The following is a 22590-nucleotide window of genomic DNA, read 5'->3' on the forward strand; positions in this document are numbered from 1 at the left end:
TGAGTGCTTGAAAAGCACTGCCGGGGTAGGGAAAGTAGATGCTACATGAAGGACATTTAAGAGACCCATAGATAAGCAAATAGATGAAGGAGAATTGAAGGGATTATATAGGAGGGAATGGTTAGATTAATCTTAGAGTAGGTTAAGAGATTGGCACAACGTTATATGCCTAAGAGCTTGTACTTCACGGTACTCTTCTATGTTTTATGTTTTATATTCCAATTGGCATTGCCATCTCACAGACTCCAACATCACTCCATTCACAGTGGATCTAGCACACTCAACGAGGTTGCAATCTTTTCCATGAGGTGAGATAAAATGGTAATTGATGTTAGTTTCTATCCTGATAAATGTCCATTCGATGTCTGTAAACCCTAGAGATGTGGAATTCTTTAGCTGGCTAGCCATTGCCTATTTTAGTGTGTGGCCACTTAGGTATGAAAATAACGATGCAAAGCTGGTTATAAAAACACTGTTTCAACACTCCAGTGTACGCAGCAGGCTCATGCCTGTGCTCCACCTTCCTGAAACAGGCTTTGTACAGTTTAACATGTGCCTTCAAGGGGACCATTTGAACTTATTTGAGAGAGAACTTTTTAATTTGTACGGAAGGATCAAAGTTCAAAGTTCAAAGTTCAAAGTAAATGTATTATCAAAAACACTATAAAATCTGTAGATGCTGGAAATCCAAAGCATCACGCATAAAATGCTGGAGGAAATCAATCGGTCCGGCAGCATCTATGGAAAAGAGTAAACAGTCGACGTTTCATGCCCACACCTTTCCTTCAGATCTCTTGAGTTCCTCCAGCATTTTATGTTTGCTGCCTATTAACAAATACTACCTTGAGATTCATTTTATTATAGACATTTACAGGGAAAAAATGCAATAGAATATTATGAAAAACTATACATGAAGAGACAAGGACGGACAAACACCAATGTGCAAAGGAAGACAAACTGTGCAAATAGCAATAAATCTCAACGAATTCGAAAGAGTCCTTGAAGGCGAGTCTCTCAATCATTGAGTCAGTTCAGAGTGGTGGTGAATGAAGTTATCCATGCCATTCCAGGAGAATGATGGCTGGAGGGTAACAGCTGTACCTGGACCTGGTGGTGTGTGCTGGATAAACAAGCCATGCTCCTGGCTCTGAGTCCCTATTTGGGTATGTTATTATGAGAGAGGAGGATAGGACAAAAGGAATATCTCTGTTAGTGTGAAGCTAAGACAGTCCTGGGGATAAACTATAAGTGATACCATCAGACAATGGATTAAATGCACAGTTAGGAGTAGGAAAGTGGTTTCTTGTTTATAAAAAAAAATCTGTAAAATGGGGGCAGTCAGAGGGTAAGAGCACAAAGGATATTGATGTTACTAAATACATTAAACACCCATTTATATTTAATTCCATTTCAGTCTCCCCACACACTGATCAACTCTCCTCAGATTCTCTCAACCGCCTAACACACCAGGGACAATTTAAGGGGCCCAATTATGCTAGCATGCCTCACATTTTTGGTATGTGGGGGGAAACCAGAGTTCCCCTGGACAGTCAGAAGGAGAATATGCAAGCTTCACATCATCATTGACAACTGGAGCTATGAAGCAGCAGCTCTACTGCCATTGTACATTTCCTTCTCTCCCACTTCGCTTTGGAAGTCTTTTAGAAAAATTGTTCCTTTTAGAATTTTTCGACAATAGGAGTGTTATTTAATGTGAAGGCTTCAGTAATCTAACAGCATCTATAGTCTTCCAAATGTTATCTCAATTCAAGTTATAACAGTTTCTCTATTAAATACTGCAGCAAAAAAAGAACATGTCAAAAAAGACCTTTTGGTTACGAAATGTTGTAGCTAGCCACAACACAAACTTAATAAAAATCACCTCTTGAAAGCTGTCTCAGTTTTATCTTTTCAAGGCATGAGAAAGATTTTTATAGACGCAAACAACAGGAATTCTGCAGATGCTGGAAATTCAAGCAATACACATCAAAGTTGCTGGTGAACGCAACAGGCCAAGCAGCATCTGTAGGAAGAGGTGCAGTCGACGTTTCAGGCCGAGACCCTTCGTCAGGACTAACTGAAGGAAGAGTGAGTAAGGGATTTGAAAGTTGGAGGGGGAGGGGGAGATCCAAAATGATAGGAGAAGACAGGAGGGGGAGGGATAGAGCCAAGAGCTGGACAGGTGATAGGCAAAAGGGGATACGAGAGGATCATGGGACAGGAGGTCCGGGAAAAAAGACAAGGAGGGGGGACCCAGAGGATGGGCAAGAGGTATATTCAGAGGGACAGAGGGAGAAAAAGGAGAGTGAGAGAAAGAATGTGTGCATAAAAATAAGTAACAGATGGGGTACGAGGGGGAGGTGGGGCCTTAGCGGAAGTTAGAGAAGTCGATGTTCATGCCATCAGGTTGGAGGCTACCCAGACGGAATATAAGGTGTTGTTCCTCCAATCTGAGTGTGGCTTCATCTTTACAGTAGAGGAGGCCGTGGATAGACATGTCAGAATGGGAATGGGATGTGGAATTAAAATGTGTGGCCACTGGGAGATCCTGCTTTCTCTGATGGACAGAGCGTAGATGTTCAGCAAAGCCGTCTCCCAGTCTGCGTCGGGTCTCGCCAATATATAAAAGGCCACATCGGGAGCACCGGACGCAGTATATCACCCCAGTCGACTCACAGGTGAAGTGTTGCCTCACTTGGAAGGATTGTTTGGGGTCCTGAGTGGTGGTAAGGGAGGAAGTGTAAGGGCATGTGTAGCACTTGTTCCGCTTACACGGATAAGTGCCAGGAGGGAGATCAGTGGGGAGGGTTGGGGGGGACGAATGGACAAGGGAGTTGTGTAGGGAGCGATCCCTGCGGAATGCAGAGAGAGGCGGGGAGGGAAAGATGTGCTTAGTGGTGGGATCCCGTTGGCGGAAGTTATGGAGAATAATATGTTGGACCCGGAGGCTGGTGGGGTGGTAGGTGAGGACCAGGGGAACCCTATTCCTAGTGGGGTGGCGGGAGGATGGAGTGAGAGCAGATGTACGTGAAATGGGGGAGATGCGTTTAAGAGCAGAGTTGATAGTGGAGGAAGGGAAGCCCCTTTCTTTAAAAAAGGAAGACATCTCCCTCGTCCTAGAATGAAAAGCCTCATCCTGAGAGCAGATGCGGCGGAGAAGGAGGAATTGCGAGAAGGGGATGGCGTTTTTGCAAGAGACAGGGTGAGAAGAGGAATAGTCCAGATAGCTGTGAGAGCCAGTAGGCTTATAGTAGACATCAGTGGATAAGCTGTCTCCAGAGACAGAGACAGAAAGATCTAGAAAGGGGAGGGAGGTGTCAGAAATGGACCAGGTAAACTTGAGGGCAGGGTGAAAGCTGGAGCCAAAGTTAATAAAGTCAACGAGTTCTGCATGCGTGTGAGTCGACTGGGGTGATATACTGCGTTCGGTGCTCCCGATGTGGCCTTTTATATATTGGTGAGACCCGACGCAGACTGGGAGACCACTTTGCTGAACATCTACGCTCTGTCCGCCAGAGAAAGCAGGATCTCCCAGTGGCCACACATTTTAATTCCACATCCCATTCCCATTCTGACATGTCTATCCACGGCTTCCTCTACTGTAAAGATGAAGCCACACTCAGGTTGGAGGAACAACACCTTATATTCCGTCTGGGTAGCCTCCAACCTGATGGCATGAACATCAACTTCTCTAACTTCCGCTAAGGCCCCACCTCCCCCTCGTACCCCATCTGTTACTTATTTTTATGCACACATTCTTTCTCTCACTCTCCTTTTTCTCCCTCTGTCCCTCTGAATGTACCTCTTGCCCATCCTCTGGGTCCCCCCCCCCTTGTCATTCTTCCCGGACCTCCTGTCCCATGATCCTCTCGTATCCCCTTTTGCCTATCACCTGTCCAGCTCTTGGCTCCATCCCTCCCCCTCCTGTCTTCTCCTATCATTTTGGATCTCCCCCTCCCCCTCTAACTTTCAAATCCCTTACTCACTCTTCCTTCAGTTAGTCCTGACGAAGGGTCTCGGCCTGAAACGTCGACTGCACCTCTTCCTACAGATGCTGCTTGGCCTGCTGCATTCACCAGCAACTTTGATGTGTGTTGCAAGATTTTTATAGAAGTTATTGTTATCGAACATGATGGACCTCTAATAGTGCACACATGCCTGAAAAATGTTTCCAAAGCTGCACCAGAGAGACAGTAGATGGATTTCATACTGTTTCTATAAATGGACAAAAAAGGACTTTTATTTATTAAGTCACATTCCTTTTGGGACTCACTAAAACAGTTTATAGCCAAAAATGATCTTTAGAATTTTAATTGCTGTTGTAAGATAGGAAAAACCTATATAAAAATATAACAATAAGAACAGTTGATCCATTCCTAGAAATGTTAATTAGGAGACAAATGTTACCCACCTGAGGATGTTGTCTCTGCAGTTTGCCAGAATTGTTTCACTTAACATTTGCTAACAGAACCCTCTCTTTAATGTCTGATACAGTTTTGCTGACTTCCATAATGTTTACTTTTGTTTTACTTCCAAATGCTAAGCTTCAAGACAGGTAGACATCATTTAATTTTCCAGACCAAGTTCTAATCTTGGCTCCATTTAGACAGGTCTTATACCTTTTTGTCTGCCTGGGTAATCTATATTTTGACAGCATGAACATTGAATTCTCCATTTTCAGGTAACCCACCCCTCTACCCATTTTTCGCCCCTTTTTATCTAACCAGATCCACATATACACAGCTAAGTCCTCCCCCAGCCCCCTCCTCTTGTTTATTTCTACTTTCCCTCTTACTCCATCTGTCCATCAGCCATATACTCCTCTCACTGGCTTTCCTTCCCACATTGTTTCCATCTGCCCATCACACCTCTATTATTTGGTTTACGCTTCACCTTCCTTTTCTATCAGAATCCATCATCTGCAGCCCTCCCTTGCCTCTGTTTATCACTTTGCAGCCTCTATCACTAATTCCACCCTTCCCACCTGAAGTTGACTCCATCTGTCAATTACCCCTTTTACTTAGATCCATTCTCGCTTGTCAACTCTAGTTCTACCCCTCTCCTTCATCTCTTCACTCTAGCTATCTCTCCTCTCCTCCTTAGTGACTACTGCTTGATTGAAAGTGATGTCCAGATTTATAAACAAGGGTAAGATGAGATCATTTGGCATTAAAAAGATGCATGATGGCTGAAATCCTACCTTTCCATCCCATACATAATACAACTGAGTGAATTAAGTTAGAACTTGGGCACGATAGAAGATACTGTACCTTCAATATTATGATTATTTCAAGGGGAGAATTCTAAATAATTTCAATAAATTCCTTACATTTCAAAATGTGTTGACTTGCCAGTTGAGAATTCTGCAGGTACAGGAAGACATCAATTGACTTCTATACATCAAAAAATCCTCCTGAAGTCATTAATGTGCAGGGTGCCTACTTGGTAAAAGATAAGGCAGTCTTCTTTGATTTGGATTGAGTAGCTGGCTGATGATAATTAAAAAAGGTATAACTTCACCTCAATGTGACAAAATGTAAAATAGACCTGTAAATCCTTCATGCAATGAAATAAGATGGACTTTTCATTCCCAAGCACTGAACTATATACATTCGTAGTTCAGCCTTCAGATAATATTCACAAGAGTCAGATTTCCATTCATATGCTATTTTAGCAGTGACTTCTAGACAACATGGTTTTTTCAAGTTATCAAATCAACAGTAAAAATGAGAGTAAATCAGCCAGATAGAAAAGCCAAGTTTGTGAAATACATCATCTTTTAACTTGTTCCAAGATATGTGAATTACCATGATGAAGAATTTCCCAGCTGGAGATTGTTTTGTTTTCGCCCCACGTGTGAATAGTAAACAATCGATATCAGAAGCATAAGAATGATACCTATCAGTGAGCAGCAAGCTATGGGCCTCGTCCACACCCTCGAAAGTGCATCACATTCTGCAGGACTGTAGCCTTAAGGACAGAGTGTGAGGAAGGAGAGGCTAGTTAAAATGAAACATTACCATTCTATGCCACCTTTCAATATGTAAGTATGTCCCAACACCGCTTAAATTGGAGATGACATGAAAGTTGGTGGAATTGTGGACAGTGTCGAAGGTTGCTGTAGGTTAAAATGGAACACACCTTAAAGTTACATTTCATGGGATTGAAATATTATGATACCAAGTAACATTTTAAAAATTGAATCAAAATTGTGCTGGGATATTAATAGAAATAGCATCCAACAGCCCAAAAAGTCTGCTACTTTAGTACCGCCAGAGTCCCGAACACTCTGAGTTATTACTCTTGTTTGGAAGTCCAAGATAGCCCTTTGACTCTGTCAAGTTGGTCAGACTAAGTACTTTGAACATTGCTTTAACTTTGTCCTCTGCTGGGTGGAAAAACATGAAGTGGTTGAAGTACTCATCCTGGATTGCTTTGTGATCCTACTCTCTTCTTCCGAACAGCAAGGGGTCATCCAGGTATCTATGACACCTGACAAACCTTGGTTCAGACAATCATTGTTCCTTGGAAAATGTCTGTAGAACAGATCCTACTGCACTGGAACTGCTCAAAGTTATACTCATCATTGAGTATTCCTTGTGAAACTTTGTCTAATTCACTTTGTCAGTAAACATAGCTCATAATGGTTTGAACTGAATGCTGATTCTAATTCTTCATCCAGAATCAGTATAGGATTATGTATCGGACACATTATTTTGTTCAAATAATTTAATCAGATCTTCAAGTGCCTTCTCTCCTAGCTCGGATGGAGCCAACACAATTTTTATCATCAGCTTAATCCTGGTATTAAATTGAACTGAATTTACTTTATTTCTTACATCCTTCACATACAGGAGGAGTAAAAATCTTTACGTTACGTCTCTGTCTAAATGTGTAATGTGCAGTTTATAGTAGTTTTTAATAAACAGTATGTACAACAGGACAGCCAATATAACTTAGAAATACAATTGTATTTGTGTGAATTAGTCAGTCTGTTAGCCTAGTGGAAGAAGCTGTCCCGGAGCCTGTTAGTCCTGGCTTTTATGTTGCAGTACCGTTTCCTGGATGGCAGCAGCTGGAACAGTTTGTGATTGGGGTGACTCAGATCCCCAATGATCCTTTGGGTCCTTTTTACGCACCTGTCTCTGTAAATGTCCTGAACTGTAGGAATTTCACATCTACAGATGCGCTGGTTTTCCGCACTACTCGCTGCAGAGTCCTGTGATTGACGGAAGTACAGTTCCCATACCAGGCAGTGATGTAGCCTGATGCTCTCAATTTTGCCCCTGTAGATAGCCCCTAGGATTTGGGAACTCATACCAAACTTCTTCAACCGCCTGAGGTGAAAGAGACGCTGTTGTGCTTTTTTCACCACACAGTCGGTATGTACAGATCTAGTGAGATCCTTGGTGATGTTTATGCCAAGGAAGTTAAAGCTGTTCACCATCTCAACCCCTGATCTATTGATGTCAATAGGGGTTAGCCTGCCTCCATTCCTCCTGTAGTCCTCAACCAGCTCCTTTCTTGAGGGAGAAGTTGTTTTCTTGACACCATTGTGTCAGGGTGATGACTTCTTCTCTGTAAGTTGTCTCCTTATTATTTGATATAAGGCCAATCAATGTAGTATCGCCAGCAAATTTCATTAGCAGATTGGAATGGTGGGTGGCACCACAGTCATTAGTATACAGAGAGTAAAGAAGGGGGTTTACGACACAGCCCTGAGGGGCACCTACATTGAGGGTCAGAGGGGCAGAGGTGAGGGAGCACACTCTTACCACCTGCCGGCGAACTGACTGGAAGTCCAGGATCAAGCTGCACAAGGCAGGGTGAAGGCCGAGGTCTCTGAGTTTCTTGTAAAGCCTGGAGGGAATTATGGTGTTGAATGCTGAACTGTAGTCCAAGACCAGCATTCCCACATAAACATCCTTTTTCTCCAGATGTAAGGACAATGTGTAGAGCTGTGGCTATTGCATCATCTGTCGATCGGTAGTGTCAGTAAGCAAATTGTAGGTACAGATACAAGCAAATTAAACTTCTAATCCCCTTCTTCTGGGTTACCTGAATAAATTAATGTCCCATCCTTTCTACACCAAAAGTAACATAAATAGAACATAGAAATCTAGAGCACATTGCAGGCCCTTCGGCCGACTATGTTGTGCCGACCATGTAACCTCCTCTAGGAGCCGCCTAGAATTTTCCTACTGCATAGCCTTCTATTTTTCTAAGCTCCATAAAGACCATATCGTATCCACTTCCATCACTGCCGTTGGCAATGCATTCCACACACCCACCAGTCCAGTAAAAGACATTTTTATTTGTAAAATATTTCACCCCAGTTAATGCAAGTAAAAAATAGTGAAGAGTGAAATTCATCTTGAAAACAATGAACCATGCAACCACGGGTTATTTATTCTGCCTCAAAATGTTGGGAGGAAAAATAATGCAACATCTCAGTACAAGAAGCAGTACGCATTCCAGTGGTCATGGTGGTTAATCCAAATCATCCTCTGTTACCAAGTATCATAATAGAACCATTCTGTCAGTATAACCATTAGAAATTTTCAGTAGAAAACCTGGTTCTTTATGCATTTTTAAAATTTTCAAATTGCCATCCAGCCACTAGAGGGAGACGATAAGAATACACTGTTCCTCATGATTAAGGATAACTTGCTTACACTCTGGCTTGATTGCTTCCAAAATGCTGGATGAATCTGGGAATCACTGAGCCTGTCCACATTTGGGTTAGGAAGGTGCTTAACAGGACTGAGATTTGGGCAAATTGTGAGATGTACGCTAGCTGTACAACAACTTGTGATGACTTGAAGAGGAGGTACTTAGAGTCTCCTTTCTAAGTACCTTTGTACAGTTAAATGAAACAAATGCAGATCTATTCATTGTGACTTGTGTTTATTACTTGCAGCAGTATTTTTCTCCTACTACTTGGTAAAACACTGTTGTAACTTCACTTAATCCTCAATAATCTACCATAAGACTTTCAAATATATTTTCAGTCACCATTCTAGTAACTATGTTTGCAACAATTCAAAATATGCCTCACACTTTCTAATTAGAGTTTACCAACTGGTTGAATATGAACAAGCCTTTTGATTAAAGCTTTAAATGCTGCAAAGATCCATTGACTTCAACATGTTAATTCAATCACGATGACTTGAGCCAGTATATTCCACAGCAAGGTATTCAATTCTGTATCCTGTAGGAGTGCATCTATATCGTTTCCTCAGTTGTAACCTCATATATTTATCTCGTTACCGGTAGGTTGCTTCTAATACTTTATGAATAAATGTATCAGAATTTATTAAAGCTTCCTGCCTTCCAAGGGTTATTTTCAAGATATTTGTGGTGGCCAAGAGAAATGGGGGAATAATTTATCATCTAAAGCATTACAGATGTTTTCTTTAAACTTTGAGACTATTATAAATGCATTATTTCCTTGAAAAGGTCAAATACATTTTAATCTCAGGTGTAATCCTAGAACAATTACTGAGACAGAATTTATTGACATTTTAAAGGAAGGCTCACTGTAGGATGTCTCCTTGAAAACATCACAAATTGCTGTAGCAGATTGTAATCTCATGGAAATGTCATGGGAAGCCATTTGTAGACATTTCTTTCCTATGTTGAAGGCCCTGATTAGCAGTGTCCATTATTTGGGGCCTGCCAACAACTTGGTTCACCCATGATAGAGTCTCAGGCATCAATCTTCTTTAAGTAATTACTTGTTTTAAGTAAACACAAAATACTCTGCAGATGCTGGTGTCAAAGCAACACTCACAACACACTGGGGGAACTCAGCAGGTCGGGCAGCATCCGTGGAAAAGATCTGTCAACGTTTCGGGCCGAAACGCTTCGTCAGGACTGAAGAGGGAAGGGGCAGAGGCCCTGTAAAGAAGGTGGGGGGAGGGTGGGAAGGAGAAGGCTGGTAGGTTCCAGGTGAAAAACCAGGTGAAAAAGGGGTGGGGGAGGGGAAACAGGGAGGTGATAGGCAGGAAAGGTGAAGAAGGAATAGGGGAAAACACAATGGGTATTAGAAGGAGGCGGAACCATGAGGGAGGTGATAGGCAGCTGGGGGAGGGGGCAGAGTGAAATAGGGATGGGGAAGGGAGGGGGATGGAATTACCAGAAGTTGGAGAATTCTATGTTCATACCAAGGGGCTGGAGACTACCTAGTTGGTATATGAGGTGTTGCTCCTCCAACCTGAGTTTAGCCTCATCATGGCAGTTGAAGAGGCCATGTATGGACATATCCGATTGGGAATGGGAAGCAGAGTTGAAGTGGGTGGCAACCAGGAAATCCTGTCTGTTGTGGCAGACGGAGAGGAGGTGCTCGACGAAGCGGTCCCCCAATCTGCATCGGGTTTCACCGATGTAGAGGAGGCCGCAACGGGAGAACCGGATGCAGTAGATGACCCCAACAGACTCACAAGTGAAGTGTTGCCTCAGATGGAAGGACTGTTTGGGGCCCTGAATGGTGGCAAGAGAGGAGGTGTAGGGACAGGAGTAGCACTTATGCTTACAGGGATAAGTGCCCGGTGGGATATCCGTGGGGAGGGACATGTGGATCAGGGAGTCACGGAGGGACCGATCCCTGCAGAAAGCGGAGAGGGGTGGAGAGGGAAAGATGGAGGGGGACAAAGGTGAGGCCCTTGCTAGGGACAGAATGTTCTGCCTCAGAGAAGGGAAGGTCAGAGGGGATGGTGAAGACACAGCAAGGGCTTGGGCTGGGGATAGAGGAGGGTAAAGAGTAGGAGGTCTCAGGATGGACAGGGGGGTTAGGATATTCAGGGAGAGCGGGGTTAGGGGTGGATGAGGGATCAGAGGAATGGAGGGGCGATGAGTAGAGGGAAGGTTGGGAGTCGCGGGGAGGAAAGAGGGTAGTGGGGGAATAAGACGGGCAGTAGGACCCGGCGGCAGTAAGAGTGGTCCCGGTCTGGAGAAGGTCAGTACCTCAGTCTGAGCTGGATCTGGAGCTGGGGGTGGCGGAGCCTGACGCCTGCATGGCTCCTGAACTGAGGTCGGAGTCGGAGGCGAGTGAGTCCATGGCCCGCCAGGGGCTGGTGCCCATGTCCGGGAGGCTGTGGTTCCAGTCGGGGTCAGAGTCAGAGCGGATGGGTCTTCGGCCTGCCGAAGGCCTGAGAAGTCGAGGTCTGAGGGGTCGGGGTCCGGGCTGGAGCCGGTCGTCGTCGTTGTCTCCAGGCGGGCGAGCTTGTGGTGCTTCTTGGATGCGAGGAAGGAGAAGAAACGGCAGTTGGAGGTGTGAATCCGGTGGAGAATGAAGTGTAGGAGAGGTCCATGGCAGACGGTGGACAGCGAGGCCCGGAGTGGTGGCAGAGAGAGGGACAGATCCTGTAGGTATCTCTGCATGGCAGTGAGCATGGCGCGGAGAATCCAGCGGAAGCAGCAGAGGGAGCAGTGGTCAATGAATCGGAGGTACCTGGGATCCTCACTGGGACGGACTGGGAGGCCTGGAACCGGAACTTGCTTTAAGTAATTTGCTTGCTTTAGTTTCCAGCACATTAATGGGTGGACGATTTTGTTGGATAGGGTGAGCAGATGGTTGGATACAGGAAAGTAATACCATAAGCTGAGTGGCATTGTGGTTAGATCAGTGGATGGGTGAGTTGGTTGTGTGGTTTTGTTGGATGGAAGAAGTGAAGGAGTTAGGTAAGTCAGTGGGATGGAATGCTTCTGAGGGTGCTGGACTGGTCATGTGCAATGGTTTAGCTTATGAGTCGGTAAGTTTGTCAAGGAGTGGTTGGGTATGTTGGTTATTGGTTGACTGGTGTCTTTCTTTCTTGGTTTTATTTTTATGATAATATGGTATTTCTCAAGAACAATTATGGTGTCAAATCATAAGTATAATTTTACCAGCTGCCGGATCAATAAATACCCTAATTTTTCATTGTTGTGGACTTCACTAAAGCTTTTTTGCCTTTTTGACCATCAGTGAAACCAGTAGAAAACTATAAGCCACAAGTAATTTCACTTTTATAAAATCATTAACAAAGTTAAACAAAATGTGCCCCTAAGACACAGTGGCAGGACTTTTTGAAGTATATTTTGATACAGATCGAGGATGAGAATTATAGAGCTTATTGCAAAGTCATTAAAATTAAGGAAGGAGTGCAAAATTTGTAGAGAGTTATGGGGTGAGAGGAGGTCTCTTAGACAGAGGCCACAGAGAAAGTTGAAAGCAAGAATTGCAAATTGGAGGCATTTCCAGGTTAGGGGCCAAACTGGGCCAAGAAATATAGAGGTAATGGCATAAATGGAAACTGGTATGTTAGGATGAGAGCAGTGGAATATAGTGAGATCGTTGACTATAACTAGTGATACCAGAAATGGAACATGATACATGATAACAACAGGAATTTTGCAGATGCTGGAAATTCAAGCAACACACATCAAAGTTGCTGGTGAACGCAGCAGGCCAGGCAGCATCTGTAGGAACTTCGTTAGTCCTGACGAAGGGTCTCGGCCTGAAACGTCGACTGCACCTCTTCCTACAGATGCTGCCTGGCCTGCTGTGTTCACCAGCAACTTTGATGATACATGATAGTTATTTTATAACCAAGACTAATGTTTCTGTTTGTAGGAAAAACGTAAAATGTCCTGGTCACTCATATCAAAGAGATGTTGAGCTATTGGCTGCTATTTGTGCTCAGCTCACCCCATGGATTTTAATAGAACCAAATCAAAGTGGAGAATTCAGCAAGCAAGCAACTAATACTCCAGCATTCACTCAGCAAGAGCAACCAAAGACAAATTTCCAATTTCTTTTGAATCTGAAGAAATTATATTTATAAAATATTCTACAAAGCACTACACAGAATGAGATTCCATTGAAAATATAGATACCGTTTAGCAAGGAGCCATTCCTTACTTCAAACGTTATGATTGTTCTGTCGAGGAATCTCGCTGTGTGCAACTAGGAATAGGCATTACATCAAATGCAACCACTTCAAACAGAAATACTGTGGTGTTATTAGTATTAGCCTATCTTACCCCCAGCTGCTTTCTTTATTCCCCACTCTGACTTTTTACCTCTTCTCACCTGCCTATCACTTCCCCCTGGATCCCCACCTCCTTCCCTTTCTCCTATGGCCCATTATCTTCTCCTATCAGATTCCTTCTTCTCTAGCCCTTGACCTTTCCCACCCACCTGGCTTCACCTGTCACCTTCCAGCTATCCTACTTCCCCTCCCACCTGCTTTTTATTATGGTATTTTCTCCCTTCCTTCTCAGTCCTGAAGATGGGTCTCAACCTGAAATGTCAACTGTTAGCTCTTTTCCATAGATGCTGTCTGATCTGCTGAGTTCCTCCAGAATTTTGTGTGTGTTGCTTTGCATTTTCAGCATCTTCAAACATTCTTGTGTCTATCTTTACATTGGCCACTTGAAGATGGGGCAAACTTTTCTTACATTAGCATATTATTTTCTGAACTTCTGTAACCATTTGCTTGCCTGAAATGGTTTACTTTATGAATTGAATCCCTGGGCTAGACTAGTTCAAATTGTAGTCATGCCTAAACCACAGTATAATACTACAGTGAATAAGAATTGAAAAATTGTAGATTCCAGTAAGTGGAAGAGGCTTCATATTTTTACTAAACATGTCCAGAAATATCTATAAAATAGTGTTACTCATGAACTGCTATCAAAATGCTGAAATAAATTTCCATTATGAAGTATGTAAAATGTGCCTGGCAGTCCTGAATGCCTTATCTTTTATGAGACAGGTGAGTCAGTGGAAGTTGTTTACTTGTTTTTTCAGAAGGTCTTTTTCAAGGTGCCGCACACAAGGCTGCTTACCAAGATAGGAGTCCTTGGTATTTCAGGAAATATACTAGCATGGTAGATGACCAGCCAGCAAGGAGGAGGCAAAGAGTGAGAATAAAGGGGGCTTTTTCTGGTTGGCTGCTGGTGGTCAGTAGTCTTCTGCAGAGGACTGTGTTGGGATTGCTTCTTTACATGTTATATGTTAATGATTTAGATAATGGAATTGATGGCTTTGTGGCTAAGGCTACGTCCACACTAGACCGGGTAGTTTTGAAAACTCTGGTTTCACGTAAAAACGTTAGGCGTTCACACTAGGCATTTTTGAAAATACCTCTGTCCACATTAAAATGGGTATTTTGGCAAATCTCTTCCTACTGGCCATGCGCAAGACACACAGAAAACAAGCGAAGAGGAAACGGTATACTTAGTGCGCGATTGTCCAGTTACAGTCTAGAAAAACTTAAAAGGAGATTGCAAAATGAAAGACTTGGTGCGTGTTTGTCCAGTTACAGACTAGAAAAACTTAAAAGGAAATTGCCAAATGAACGACTTGGTGTGTGTTTGTCCAGTTACAGACTAGAAAAACTTAAAAGGAAATTGCCAAACGAATGACTTGGTGCGCATTTGTCCAGAAACATTTCCTACAGCCATAGTCTCTTCACCAATGAAAGGGATGACAGCTAAAACTAACTGCAATAAGGCTTGTTACAGGGCAAAAGTGAAATTTGCTGTTACCTCATTTGTTTGCCTTTACTTTTGCCATGTCTTTGTGTATTATTTTGCTGTATTTAACATGCGCAATAAAACGAGTTACTGGGCAAAAGTGACAATTGCATCTATTGAATGTTTGCACAAGCAATACATTAATAAAGCACCTTGTTAAATGTATGAAACATGTCTGCACCAGTGTTATCTTGTATTGCCATACAATGTTACATGAGGCTGTTACACATCTATTGTCAGATGTTGTTGTTGTGGTGTTGAAGGTTGCATTCAAGAAAGCAATGAAATGCCGCGCTGCCACCACCATTTGTTCCAGCACGTCATGACAGTGTTTTTAAAATTAGCCGGTTACCCCGTACACACTACAACGGCCAACCGGTGTTTTCAGATTTAAACACTATGGAGAGTGTTCTAGAAAAGCTCTGTTTTTGGGGGAGGAAAACACCGTTTCAGTGTGGATGGAGGGTCAAAATGAAGAGAAAAAGCTTCAGTTAAGGGTTTATCTGGTCTACTGTGGACGTAGCCTATGTTTGCAGACAGTGCAAAGATAGGTGGACGGGCAGTTAGTGTTGTGGAAGCAGGGTGTCTGCAGAAGGAATTAGATTAGAAGAATGGGGTAGAAGTGGCAGATGGAATATAGTGTTAGCAAGTGCATTGTCATGCACTTTGGTTGAAGGAATAAAGGCACAGACTTTCTTGTAAACAGGCAGAAAATTCAGAAATTAGAAAAGCAAAGGGACTTGGGAGTCCTCGTGCAGGATTCCCTAAAGATTAACTTGCAGGTTGATTTGGTAGTAAGGAAGGCAAATGAAATGCTAGTATTCACTTTGAGAGGACTAGAATATAAAAGCAAGGATATAATGCTGAGGCTTTCTGAGGCATTGGTCAGACCTCACTTGGAGATTTTTGAACAGTCTTGTACACCTTATCTAAGGAACGATGTGCTGGCATTGGAGAGGGTCCAGAGAAGGTTCACAAAAATGGTTCTGGAAATGAAAGGGTTAATGTATAAGGGGCATTTAATGGCTCTGGACCTATACTCACTGGAGTTTAAAAGAATGAGGAGAGATTTCATTGAAACCTATCAAATTTTGGAAGGCCTATGTAGAGTGGGTGCAGAGGAGATGTTTTCTATAATGGGGGAACCTAGAACCTCAGGACACAACCTCAAATTAGAGGGACGTCCCTTCAGAACAGAGATGAGGAGGAATTTCTTTCACCAGAGAGTGGTGATCTGTGGAATTCATTGCCAGTGACAGCTGTGAAGACTAAGTTATTAGGTATATTTAAAGTGGAGTTTGATAGGTTTTTGATTAGTGAGGGCGTCAAAGTTTATGGGGAGAAGACAGGAGAATGAGGTTGCGAGGGATAATAAATTAGCCATGATGGAATGGCAGAACAGTCTTGATGGGCTGAATGGCCTAATTATGCTCCTATATCTTATGGTCTTGTGGTCATATGGACAAGGGACAAACATAGAACATAGAAAACCTACAGCACAATACAGGCCGTTCGGTCCACAATGCTGCGCCGAACGTATACTTACTTTAGAAATTACCCTCTATTTTTCTAAGCTCCATGTACCTATCCAGAAGTCTCTTAAAAAACCCTGTCGTATCCACCTCCACCACTGTCGCTAGTCGCCCATTCCACGCACTCACCACTCTCTGCGTAAAAAACTTACCCCTAACATCTCCTTTGTACGTGCTTCCAAGCGCCTTAAAACTATGCCCTCTCGTGCTAGCCATTTCAGCCCTGGGAAAAAGCCTCTGACGATCTACACGATCAATCATCTTATACACCTCTATCAGGTCACCTCTCATCCTCCGTCGCTCCAAGGAGAAAAGGCTGAGTTCACTCAACCTATTCTCATAAGGCATGCTCCTCAATTCAGGCAACATCCTTGTAAATCTCCTCTGCACCCTTTCTATGGTTCCCACATCCTTCCCGTAGTGAGGTGACCAGAAGAGGCTCATTTTTAAAGGTAACGGTAAACCCTCTAAAGGAATAATGCAATGCAAGAGACAGTAGTATGTTCAGAATATCCCTGAGATATAAAAGATTTGATAGCAACATCAGTGATTTCTTTTTCTTTCATCAACTTCCTCTGCCAGAGCCTGCTCTCAGCAATCACTAGCAGGAACATTAACCAATTATTCCGTTCCTAATTTGATAAAAGGCTTTATACTGACCCGATTAAGCTGAAAGGCAGCAGATAATGGTAGTGATAATAGACAGGAATTCAAATTGGCAGGATACGAACAAAAGACTCATGTACTGTAAGTGTCTGTGTATAAAAATGACCTGAGTAGCATGATAGAAAAAGTTGCAGATGAGGCATTATTAGCAGTGCAGTTAGAAGTATTAGCTTACAAAGAGATATTAACAAGTCAGAAGCAGGAATATTCAATTCCATTCACATTTACACAATAAGTGAAACTGCCCATGTCTGCATACAGCAGGATTTAGAACACATTCAGACATAGGCTTATAAGTGGTAAGTTACAGTGTTACTACACAAGTCTGGTTAATGACTATTGTTCAAACATTTACCTTGAAATATAGCCCTGCTGTTTTTTTATTCTGATTGCTCTGCTGCCTATAAATTTGAAATTTAGATGCACCACCTGAGGAGAACAGCCATTTTATTTTGGTGGGGTTTTTCAGTCAGACTCAAGCAGATTTACACAATCCTGTGTTTCCTTTCCTTTGTTTGCACCATTGTAAATCATTGTCTGTAAGTTTTGGCTCAGTTCATAAAGTAGAACACTATCTGAACAATATTTTGTGTTAACATTACTTACATTTGTCCCAATTATCTGTATAGTTTTCAACCAGTCTTGGAAATTTTATGAATGCTTACATGATATTACAACTTTGCATATTTAATTTGAATATAATTTTGGATATTTTATATGTAAGCCTAGCTTCATATATTCCTAATTTCTTATGAATGTGTGAATTAATCATCATAAGTTTGCCGCATTAAGTACTGAATTGTATTTTTCTGGTTTGTTCTCAGTTTTACTCTTACTCAATTCTATGTGTGCATTCTACCTAAATAAAGCACCCAGAGCTCGGACGCTATATCCTGACACCTGTCTTCAGCTGAGTGGAGTTTGGCTTACTACTGAATTGCGTCCTTCCTACTTGACAGACAAGGAGAACAGTAAAACTATTGCTAACAACCGACTATCATTGTTATTCAATGGAATTACCACCAAGTCCCCCACTATCAATATCCTAGAAGTCACCATTGACCACAAACTCAACAGATCAGCCATATAAAAGTAGGTTAATGTCTGTGTGTCCTGTAATGAGTGATTCAACTCTGAAACACCAAAGCCCTTGCATTCAAAACCAATGAAGAACTTGGGAATATGATAGAATACTTTCCACTTGCCCAGAGGATCACAGTCCCACAACATTCCACAAGTTTATCACCATGCATTAAACAGCTTGTTTTATTGACACCTGGTGAAAATGGACCACCCTTATCATTCAACCCCTCCTTCACTGGTGCACAGTGGCTGCGTTTTGTATCATCTACAACATGTACTTCAGATACCTGTCCAAGTTACTCTATTATCCTTTTGCAGGATGTGATCTCCACTACTAAAGCCAACAAAAGCATGAGAACACCACCCCACCAGGTTCCCCTTCAGCCAACATGGAAATATCAAGGGTGCAAAATTAACTGCAGGTCTTAATCCTTGAACTCCATACCCACAACACACTGTGCTTATCATTTTCAGAAGGATCCCACTATCTTCTCATTAGTAATTAAGGATGGGCAATAAATGCTAGTATTGCAGCAATATACATAGAACATAGAATAGTACAGCACATTACAGGCCCTTGGGCCCACAATGTTGTGCTGACCCTCAAACCCTGCCTCCTATATAAGCCCCAACTTAAATTCCTCCATATACCTGTCTAGTAGTCTCTAAAAACTTCACGAGTGTATCTGCCTCCACCACTGACTCAGGCAGTGCATTCCACACACCAACCACTCTCTGAGTGAAAAACCTTCCTCTAATATCCCCCTTGAACTTCCCACCCCTTACCTTAAAGCCATGTCCTCTTGTATAGAGCAGTGGGGCCCTGGGGAAGAGGCGCTGGCTATCCACTCTATCTATTCCTCTTATTATCCTGTACACCTCAATCATGTCTCCTCTCATCCTCCTTCTCTCCAAAGAGTAAAGCCCTAGCTCCCTTAACCTCTGATCATAATGCATACTCTCTAAACCAGGCAGCATCCTGGTAAATCTCCTCTGTACCCTTTCCAATGCTTCCACATCCTTCCTATAGTGAGGCGACCAGAACTGGACACAGTACTCCAATTGTGGCCTAACCAGAGTTTTATAGAGCTGCATCATTACATCACGACTCTTAAACTCTATCCCTCAACTTATGAAAGCTAACACCCCATAAGCTTTCTTAACTACCCTATCCACCTGTGAGGCAACTTTCAGGGATCTGTGGACATGTACCCCCAGATCCCTCTGCTCTTCCACACTACCACTACATACATATACACATACATACACACGCATACACATTGCTTACGACGAACTGTTCTTAAATACCATCATGTTTGTGTTCAAAAGCCAAAAAGCAATGATTTTTGTCATTGATAGTTAGTGAGATATAAGCAGTAAGACTGTTTTACTCATTGTGGTTTCAAGTATTCATGCTTGGAGATGCCAGAAATGGCCAGGAGTGAAAATAAAACAATTTCAGTACTTCATCAACTACAAAGAATTTGAAGGTATCAAAAATCATCTTGAAGGTTACAATGAAAATGAAGATTTGGAGGATGCAATCATTGAAAACATTGTATGATGGCAGTCCATTGCCTGCACTAGGTATGCTGATTTTGTTTATTTACAGTCAATCAAAAGAAGACAGCAACATACACTGGATAAGTTCCTCTGTTGATAAATATTAAGAAATAATACACAGTTTTATAGTACTGTAGTAATATTGGCAGTGTTCTTATTTGTACAGTATTTCATTTAAATGCATAATTTGTTATCAGTTAAATGATAGCTTTCTTTGTTCCTTTTTTACTACTTCCATGAAACTTCAGCTAATTGGGGCAGCTGCTTAATTGGTCCAAATGTACAGATCCTGATGTGTCCCAATTAACTGGAATCTACTCTACTTTCTTAATTTCTTCATCTGCTTTTCAATTCTATTTGCATTTATCTGTGCTAACTACCTCACTACTTCTTTTGTGAATGAATTTCAGATATTTTTTCTCCTGAATTTCACATCACATTTTTAATCTTACACAAATGGACATTGGGTGTGGCCCTATGAACAGGTGGAATTAACTTATTTCAATCTTCCCTATTAAAACTCTTTAAGAATCTTGAAGACCTCCCACAGTTGCCTCTTAATTTTCTCCATTTTCAGTATATGAGAAGGTCAAGCCTATTCAGTTTATTTAGAAAATCATAAACCTAATTTTCCATCATTTTTATTATCTCTGCATATTTTTCCTTCCATTCTGATTCAAATCTCTTTAAAGAACATATGGGGCCTTTGTAATGAAATTGTACGGAAAGTATTCTACATATTTTAAACATAAAACTTTACAGATTGTTCTCTCCTTTTTATAAGCATAAGTAACAAAAACTGTAAGAAAGCAAATAAATGAATCATCTTATATTTGCATTGAAATCATTGTCATCCAAAATAATTTAATTTGAATGTTTTTTGGGAAGATGCATTGAGCACAATATTATGCACATAAGCATGCATATCTTTAATCTCCGATATGGTTCATGAAATCAGGAATCCTCTGCTCCCTTTTAACAAATGCACATCCTCCAGGACAAAATGTTTATTGGTATTTCGAAATATCTTTGAATAGAGCTGAACTGATAAATAGAATGAGGTAACAATAGTTAGGCAAATGAGAGATTTTAACTTAAAAAAATGCTTTGAATATTTGAAATGACCTATTCCATTATGTATTAATGTCACATCCTTCAGAATGCTATTTTGCATCGGCATTAATTACTGTCATAAGCACGATAAATTAAGATAGCATTGGTTTGGCCTTTTTCCCTTGCCATGCCTTAAGGGTCAATTTTTGCTTAATTGACTTCCTAAGTGCAGGAAGCAGAGAAAGACAACAATATCTAATGGATACATTAAGGCAAGAGATACAGTCTAGAAGAGACCACCTCCTTATTTCATTGCTTGAATGTACAGCTGCCACAGAAATTAAAAAAAATCATAGCATATATCAGTGATAGTAAACCTGACTCTGATTCTAATTGCTTTACCTAAAAATATATCCTTTATACCAACTTATCAATATCCAATTAACTATCAATCCAACTAAAAACAAATATATATCGCCATCCCTCCTACAGTCTAAACAAACTGTTTAACTCCCGCATGTCATGGACAAGATAATATTGCTTTTGATGGCAGCAATATTTCAAATTCAATTGTGGATAATACTGAGTTACTTCAGTGGCATGTTCAGAATCAGGTTTAATATCACTGGCATATGTTGTGAAATTCATTGTTTTGCGGCAGCAGTATATTGCAATGCACAATAATAAAAATAGCTATAAATTACAATAAGAAATAGATATAAAAATTTAAATTAAATGAGTAGTGCAAAAATAGAGCAAAAATATAGTGAGGTCGCATACATGGGTTTATTGTCTGTTCAGAAATCTGATGGCAGCTATTCCTGAAGCATTGAGTGTGTGTCTTCAGGCTCCGGTACCCCCTCCTTGATGGTACACATGAAAAGAAAAAGTACAACATTGTTGCTGGGACTGGATGACCTGAGCTATAAGGCATGAGGGAAAACATCTTCAATCAGAGGATCATGAGAGTGTAGAATGAGCTGCCAGTGCAAGTGATGCATGCGAGCTCGATTCCTTGGAACATTGAAGATTGAGGGGAGATTGAATGGAGGTATACAAAATTATGAGGGGTATAGATAGGGTAACTGCAAGCATGCTTTTTCCACTGAGGTTGGGTGGGATTACACCAAGGGGTCATGGTGAAAGGTTTAAAGGCAACATGAGGGGAAACTTCTTCACTCAGAGGTCATAGAACATAGCACATAAAATAGTACAGCACAGTACAGGCCCTACGGCCCACAATGTTGTGCTGACCCTCAAACCCTGCCTCCTATATAACCCCCCCCCCACCCCACATTAAGTTCCTCCATATACCTGTCTAGTAGTCTCTTAAAATTCACTAGTGTATCCGCCTCCACCACTGACTCAGGCAGTGCATTCCACGCACCAACCACTCTCTGAGTAAAAAACCTTCCTCTAATATCCCCTTGAACTTCCCACCCCTTACGTTAAAGCCATGTCCTCTTGTATTGAGCAGTGGTGCCCTGGGGAAGAGACGCTGGCTATCCACTCTATCTGTTCCTCTTATTATCTTGTACACCTCTATCATGTCTGCTCTCATCCTCCTTCTCTCCAAAGAGTAAAGCCCTAGCTCCCTTAATCTCTGATCATAATGCATACTTTCTAAACCAGGCAGCATCCTGGTAAATCTCCTCTGTACCCTTTCCAATGCTTCCACAGCCTTCCTCATGAGAGTGTCGAATGAGCTGCCAGTGCAAGTGCTTCCATCCCCCATCAGGAAGGTCTCAAAGCTCTACGCTTCTTTTTGGATTCCAGACCTAATCAGTTCCCCTCTACCACCACTCTGCTCCGTCTAGCAGAATTAGTCCTTACTCTTAATAATTTCTCCTTTTGCTCCTCCCATTTCCTCCAAACTAAAGGTGTAGCTATGGGCACCCGTATGGGTCCTAGCTATGCCTGCCTTTTTGTTGGGTTTGTGGAACAATCTATGTTCCGTGCCTATTCTGGTATCCGTCCCCCACTTTTCCTTCGCTACATCGACGACTGCATTGGCGCTGCTTCCTGCACGCATGCAGAACTCGTTGACTTTATTAACTTTGCCTCCAACTTTCACCCTGCCCTCAAGTTTACCTGGTCCATTTCCGACACCTCCCTCCCCTTTATAGATCTTTCTGTCTCTGTCTCTGGAGACAGCTTATCCACTGATGTCTAC

This window comes from Mobula hypostoma, chromosome 5 (genome assembly GCF_963921235.1).
Source record: "Mobula hypostoma chromosome 5, sMobHyp1.1, whole genome shotgun sequence".
In the NCBI taxonomy this organism is placed as follows: domain Eukaryota; kingdom Metazoa; phylum Chordata; class Chondrichthyes; order Myliobatiformes; family Myliobatidae; genus Mobula; species Mobula hypostoma.